The following is a 7,928-nucleotide window of genomic DNA, read 5'->3' as shown; positions in this document are numbered from 1 at the left end:
AACAAAGAGTTGGCCATTCCAATCCAACAAAAACATGCCTCGGAAGATAAGCATGGTGATCTGCTTCCAAAATGTCAAGGCCAAGAAAACCCTGTGTAGCCAAGCGCTATTCTGCAACACGTGAATCAAACCTACTTGATGGCAATTCGTTTGGTCTGGGAGTTTTTGTTTGTTTTTAACATGTAAATAGATATAGGCCCTATTTGACTGAATTTTTTATATGATAATTTAGTGCCAAGTGTTGTTGGACAGCCAATTTTACCCTTTGCTTTCATCCAAAAAATATTTGTTTCTACGACCTTGAAAGAATTTTCTAGAAAAAAAATAATTTTAAATCGGTCATTCTTGGGTTAGAAATCTCTGTGTTTACCACATTTCAGGTCTTTCTCACACAGATCATAAAAGGCGTCCTTTCTCTTGGAGACATATTAAAGATCCAGGCTGGTGTCATTTGATGGAAAGCAGTTTCTTTACGGACGCCGCCTCCATGTCTTGATGCAGGTGTCTGTGACTGACTTGCTGTAGTTCCCCTTTTAACCCTGGTGGTGCCGTGGTTAAACCCTCCACTACTAAACAAAAGGTAGGGAGTTCAAAGTCAGTTTCAGCTCTGCAAGAGAAAGTTGTGGCAGCTTGCTTCTATAAAGATCTGCAGCCTTAGAAACCCTGTGGGCCAGCCCTGCTTTGTCCTCTAGGGTCACGATGAGTCAATGGCTTTGGTTTGGGTTAAGTGATGGAGATAGGCTGTTAGCATGGGCATTGACTTATGCAGGAAGCATTCTGTCAAGTGAATTATCTATGAAAGTCTGTTTTTAAAAAACACCTCTTAAGAAGTAAGATAATTCATTATGCTTTCATCGCCATGTGCCTCAGAAGTAGAACATTGAGTCTTGTCCAAAGAGATGCATTCCATTTTGACGATAGCAGGTATTTTGCATTGGCATAAACACGGAGTGAGGAGCAGGAATGAAAGCTACTATTAATAGGAGCTCCTCTAGAAGCTGTTACACAAGTAAATCTTCCACTTCCTCTTTAATTGCTAAGATGAAAGCTTACTGGATTTACTGTTACTCTCACATATCATAAAGTAAGCTAGAAATCTCTCAACAGATTCATTAGCTAAAGCATGGTGAACATTTGCCTTCGGGAAATGCAGCTCTCAAATATTTGATGCTTCACCAAGTGAGTGTAACTCTGCAGATTATTTTTGTTTGTTTGTTTACCTTACTGATTTTAGATTACAGGGTGAAGTTTCCATCCATAGAAGAAGAATAAGAAATTACATCTTATCTTTATAAATACTCAAATTAAATCTGCCTTCACTGGTCCATTAATGTCTCGTGAGGAAGGAAGTTAGATTTTTCTATTCTTTTCTTGTCATTGGCTTTTGTTGTTGTTGTTTTGTTTTGTTCTGTCTTGTTTTTATGCTTATTATTGTCTCTGCATGTCTATCTACATAAGATAGGTGGGATAAACAATCCAGAGAAGAAAACAATGGGGGGGTACAGGGAAGAGGGGGAGGTAGGGGAAAAGAATGGGGGTGTCAACTAAACCAGGCATAAGGGAACAATTAGTGATCTAAAATCGATGGTAAGGAGAGTGTAAGATGCCTGGTGGGGCTTGATCAAGGGCAATGTATCCAAGAGGAATTACTGCAACCTGAATGAAGGCAGAACATGATAGTGGGACAAGAAGAAAGTAAAAGGAAATAGAGAAAAGAACTAGGAGGCAAAGAACATTTATGGACGTCTAAATACAGGCATGTACATATGTAAATATATTTTTATATAATGATAGGGAACTAGATCTATGTACATATATTGTTATGTTAAGAATTAAGGTAGCAGATGGACATTGGGCACTACTCAAGTACTCCCTCAACGTAAGGACACTTTGTTCTAATAACCCAGCATTCTGTGATGCTCACATTCCCAACACAGTTGCTGAAGACAAAATGGGTGCTTAAGCAAATGTGAAGAAAACTGATGGTGCCAGGCTTTCAAAAGATATTGTATCTGGGGTCTTAAAGGCTGGAAGATAAACAAGTGGCCATCTAGCTGAAAAATAACAAAGCCCACATAGTAGAAGCACACCAGCCTGTGTGATCATGAGATATCGATGAGATTAGGTATCAGGCATCAAAGACCCAGAACAAAAAATCATATCAATGTGAATGGGAGGAGTGTGGAGACCCAAAGCCCATCTATAGACAATTGGACATCCCTCGCAGAAGGGCCACAGGGAGCAGATGAGCCAGTCAGGGTACAGTATAGCACTGATGAAACATACAACTTTCCTCTAGTTCTGTAATATTTCCTCCCCCACCCACCCACCCACCCACCATCATGACCCCAATTCTATCTTACAAATCCAGCTAGACCAGAGCATACACACTGGTACAGCTAAAAGCTGTAAACACAGGGAATCCAGGACACATTAATTTCTCAGGACCAATATAATAAGAGTCGTGATGCCAAGATGGGAAGACGAAGGTGTGGGGAGAAGGAGGGGAAAAGATCACAATGATCGACCTATAATTCCCTCCCAGGGGGACAGAACACAGAAAAGTGAGTGAAGGGAGACAGTGTAAGACATCGATCAGTGTAAAGCATAAGGGAAAAAAAATTCTAAATTATCAAGGATTCATGAGGGTAGGAGAGGCGGTGGGGAATGAGCTGATACAAGGGCTCAAGTAGAAAGAAAATGTTTTGAAAATGATGATGGCAACACATGTGCTTGACACAATGGATGGATGGATGGATTGTGTTAAAAGCTGTATGAGCCCCCAATAAAATAATTTTAAAAGAAAGGGTTTGAATTGGCCAAGAGACAAATGCAGCATCCACGTCTACTTTTGTCTCCAGGTGTTTAGTTTCTTCACATAAATCTCCTAAATAAAGACACAAGAAAGAGCTGACATTGTATCACCACCAAAAGCCAAAAATAGCTTAGGTTGGTAGCCACGCTGTTGAGATCCTAAAAGCAGCCGTGTTCTTGCCCCCATCAGCTCTGCCCTACAACTTTGTTGCTGTTGCGGACCCTCGAGTCTGCTCCTAGCCACTCATCATGTCAGGATGTTCCCAGGCACAACCGAATGTAACACTGCCTGGTCCTGCATCATTCCTGGAGTCTTCTTGTGTTCCAGCCCATTGCTGCCGCCTCGGTGTCAATTCATCTTGTTGAGGGCCGCCTCCTTTTTTGCTGCCCCTGCACTGTACCAAGCATGATGCACTTCTTCAGGGACTGCTCTCACTTAACAATATGTCCAAAGTATATGAGATGACGCTTTGGCATCCTTGTCTCTAAGGAGTATTCTGGCTATACTCCTTCCAAGACAAATGATTTTGTTCTTTCGGCAATCCATGGTACTTTCAATATTCTTCTCCAGCTCCATGATTCAAATGCATTGATTCTTCTTCAGTCTTATTTATTCAATGTCCAACTCACACAATTCCTCAATTGTGCGGATTTCACATGCATACGACGTCATTGAAAATATCATGCCTTGGGCCAAGCACACCTCAGTTGTCAAGGTAGCATTTTTTGCTTTTCAACACTTTAAAAAGGAGACGTCGGATAGGGCAAGATATGACAAAATAATAATTTACAAATTATCCAGGCCTCATGAGGGAGGGGGGAGTGGGGAGGGAGGGGGAAAAAAGAGGACCTGATGCAAAGGGCTTAAGTGGAGAGCAAATGCTTTGAAAATGATGAGGGCAAAAAAAAAAAAATGATGAGGGCAAAGAATGTACAGATGTGCTTTATACAATTGATATATGTATGGATTGTGACAAGAGTTTAATGAGTCCCTAATAAAATGGTTTTTTTTTTAAAAAAAAAAAAAGGTCTTATGCAGCAGATTTATCCAATGCAATGTGTCATTTGATCTCTGACTGCTGCTTCTATGAATATTGATTGTGGATCCAAGCAGGATGAAATCCTTGACAACTTCAATCTTTTCTCCCTTTATTATGATGTTACCTGTCGGTCCAGTAGTGAGGATTTTAGTTTTCTGTAACTTTACGCATAGAGATAAAAGGCAAACGCTTAGCCCTTTTCTGTCTGCTTTTGAAATTAAAATGTGGCAGGATCTCCAGTCAAGGGAGAGTTGTTTTCAAATACTCTGCAGTGTGGTGTTATGACAACTTAGGCTTCAATCAATCATGCAACGAGTTGAATACTAAATTATTAAGTGATGTGATAGAAATGACTTCAGACGAAGCATGGTAGTAGGGCAGGAGGAAGGTCAAGGGAGATGGAGGAAAGAGCTAGGAGTCAAAGGGCATTCATGGAGGTCTAGACAAAGACATGTACATGCAAATATATATAGGAGGATGGGGAAATAGATCTATGTGTCTATATTTATAGGTCAAGTATTAAGGTGGCGGAAGGACCTTGGGCCTCTACTCAAACACTCCCTCAATGCATGAATACCTTCTTTTATTAAATTGGAACTCTATGATGCTCACTCTCCCAACACAACGGCTGGAGCCAAAGTGGGTGAACAAGTAAATGTGGTGAAGAAAGCTGATGGTGCCCGGCTATCAAAAGAGATAGTGACTGGGGTCTCAAAGGCTTGAAGATAAACAAGCGGCCATCTAGCTCAGAAGCAACAAAGTCCACATGGAAGAACACACCAGCCTGTGTGATCGAGTGGTCCCAAAGGGATCAGTTACCAGGCATCAAAGAACAAAAAATCATATCATTGACTGCACACCTCCATGATAGGATCGCTGAAGACAAATGGGTGCATAAGCAAATGTGGTGAAGAAAGCTGATGGTGCCCGGCTATCAAAAGAGATAGTGTCTGGGGTCTTAAAGGCTTGAAGGTGAACAAGCGGCCATCAAGCTCAGAAGCAAAAAAGCCCACATGGAAGAAGCACACCGGCCAGTGCGATCACGAGGTGCCCAAGGGACCAGGTATAAGGCATCATGCAAAAAAAAAAAAAGATATAAGTGTGTGTATGTGTATATATGTGTATATGTATATATGTATGTGTATATATGTATATATATATCATATTAAATGAAGGGGGAAGTGCAGAGTGGAGACCCAAGGCCCAAGTGTCGGCCAATGGAGATCCCCTCATAGAGGGGTTTAGGAGAGGAGATGGGTTAATTAGGGTGTGAGGTAGTATCGATGAAGAACACAGCTTTCCCCCAGATCCTGGATGCTTCCTCCACCCAACTACCATGATCCGAATTCTGCCTTGCAGGGCTGGATAGGACAGAGGCTGTACACTGGTACATATGAGGGTTGGAGGTACAGGGAATCCAGGGTGGATGATACCTTCAGGACCAAGGGTGTGAGGGACGATGCTGGGAGAGTGGAGGGTGAGTGGGTTGGAAAGGGGGAACTGATTACAAGGATCCACATGTGACCTCTTCCCTGGGAGAGGGACAGCAGAGAAGGGGGGGAAGGGAGACTCCGGATAGGGCAAGATATGACAAAATAACGAGGTATAAATTACCAAGGGCATATGAGGGTGGGGGGAATGGGGAGGGAGGGGGGGGAAAGAGGACCTGATGCAAGGGGCTTAAGTGGAGAGCAAATGCCTTGAGAATGATTGGGGCAGGGAATGTATGGATGTGCTTTATACAATTGATGTATGTATATGTATGGATTGTGGTAAGAGTTGTTTGAGTCCCTAATAAAATGTAAAAGAAGAAAAGAGAAAAAAATGATTAGGGCAAAGACTGTACAGATGTGCTTTATACAATTGATGTATGTATATGTATGAACTGTGAAAAGAATTGTATCAGCCCCAATAAATTGTTAAAATAAAAAAAAAAGATAAAAAAAAAAAAAGAAATGACTTCAGACAGATCAGGAAAGAGGCTTGATTCTTCTACCCTCACATTACAAGGTTAGGCAACTGAGGAATTTCTCCAGGCCAGCATATTCATGCATTACTGCATCTTGCACATGGTTTAAGTTTAAACTTAGGGCATATTACAATAGCCTACATCACGTTTAAATTTCTCTACCTCTTTATCTCTTCCACCCCACACCCAACAATAAGGTGGTTTTCTACCCTGTTAGAGGAACGTGTCTTAGATCCACTGTCTGACCTGCAGCATTCAGCATTGGGCCAGCTCAGGCTAAACATAGGACCTTGGGTTGAACCCGAGAGCAGCTCTCAGTGAGATGAATTGACACGGTGGCTGCAGCAATGAGATCAGCATGGGATCAATTGTGAGGATTGCACACGATCGACCGGGCAGTGTTTCCTTTTGCTGTGCACAGGGTCTCTATGGGGGGGGGGGGCACAGATTCTATGTCACCTAACAACCACACAACATGAGTAGACATAAGGAGCTCTGGTGGCACTGTGGGATAAGCATTGGGCTTCTAACACCAAAACCAGTGGTTCTAGCCCTCCACAGCAAAAAGACGAGACCATCTGCAAGAAATCCGACAGAGACAGTCTTGAGCGTTATGAATCAGAATCAGCTCAATATCGGCGGATTTGGTTTTTTGTTGTGTTGTGTTTTTCTTTGTAAATTAGTCAATATGTGGTTTGGTGTGCTAATTGTAACATCTATGACCTTTCTCATGTAATTAAGAATAAATCCGTTTCCATTGGCTTCTTTCCCTAAAATTCAAATTCATCTCTTTAGAAATTAACACATTTCCTTTGGAAGATACCGTATATACTTGTGTATAAGCCAAGACTTCAGCACATTTTTAATGCAGTTTTGTGGTAAAATTAGGTGCTTCAGCTGATATTTGGGTCAGCTTATACTTTGTCTGAATTTCATCCAAATCTATCACCCTGAAGTTAGCTACAAAGTTTAGCGAATTTTGTCATTTCTCCCTGGAGTGTCATTCTATTTTCCATAGATGGTCACTACAAGTCCAAATGGAATGAACAGCGCCTAACAACACTTTACCCAGAATTAGAACATGGGCTGTCCTCTCAGTTGTTCTAATCCTAAGGAATTTAGTCATCCTAATGAAATGTTTCCTAACTACCAAATTTTCTGGTTGGCATATTCATTTTTATTTGGAAAACAGTAATTTAAAAAATCTTCTCAAATAATTTAAATATGTATTGGTTGATTAAAGAATCCTTAGATGATGCAACAGTCAAGAAATCAAAGGATGTATTGCACTGGGCATATCCACCGCACAAGACCTGCTGAAAGAGTTAAGGAACAAAGATGTCACTATGAGGACTAAGTTCTGCCTGACCCAAATCATGATATCTTCAATCACTTCATACCCATGTGAAAGCTGGACAATGAGTAAGGAAGAGGGAAGGATGATTGGTGTGTTTGAATTATAGTGTTATGGAAGAATGCAGAAAGTACCATAGACTACCAAAAGAACAAATAAAGCTCTCTCTCTTTTTTTTTTTACAGGGGAGATCGCGAACGCAGTCCCCCACTACCACAAATCATGCAGTCGAGTTTCCCACATTTGGGGAAATCGTAGAGGTCAGCACACCTGCAGTGCAATGGATGAGCCTCACCCTGGGAAAACCACCTTCCTGATCATGGAGTCTCTCCTGCGGGGTAAGAATAATAAATCTTATAAGGAGGACAGCCAACTTGCCCTTAGAAGCAAAGATGGGAGGACTTTATCTCGCATCCATTGGACATGTTATCAGAAATGCCCAGCCCCTAGAAAAGGACATCATGTTCGGTAAAGTAGGTCCGAAAAAAAGAGGAAGGCCTTCAGTGAAGTTGATTAACACAGTGGCTAAAACTATACCGTGTTTCCTGAAAGTAAGACATCCCTCCAAAAATAAGACCTACTTACAGTTTTGCCTCTCACTGAAATATAAGGCATCCCCCGAAAATAAGGCCCCCCAAAGCTACCATAACTCTGGACCGTAGTGGCAGATGCCGCCACGCAGCTCAATGTTGGCCTCAGTGCAGCCAGAACAGACAGGAAGTCTCTTGTCTCTTCTAATAAACAATAAATG

At 41.6% G+C, this 7,928-nt stretch overlaps 1 non-coding gene across 1 annotated transcript; it reads right to left on the bottom strand.

Annotated features, from left to right (window-relative positions):
- Positions 1-7,359: 7,359 nt before the first annotated feature.
- LOC142451925 (U1 spliceosomal RNA) lies at positions 7,360-7,523 on the bottom strand. The gene has a single exon (XR_012785029.1). It is a non-coding gene; the product is annotated as a U1 spliceosomal RNA (small nuclear RNA).
- Positions 7,524-7,928: the final 405 nt, after the last annotated feature.

Source organism: Tenrec ecaudatus, chromosome 6 (assembly GCF_050624435.1).
Source record: "Tenrec ecaudatus isolate mTenEca1 chromosome 6, mTenEca1.hap1, whole genome shotgun sequence".
NCBI classification, from domain to species: Eukaryota; Metazoa; Chordata; class Mammalia; order Afrosoricida; family Tenrecidae; genus Tenrec; species Tenrec ecaudatus.
This window is presented reverse-complemented; position numbering and strand designations above follow the sequence as displayed.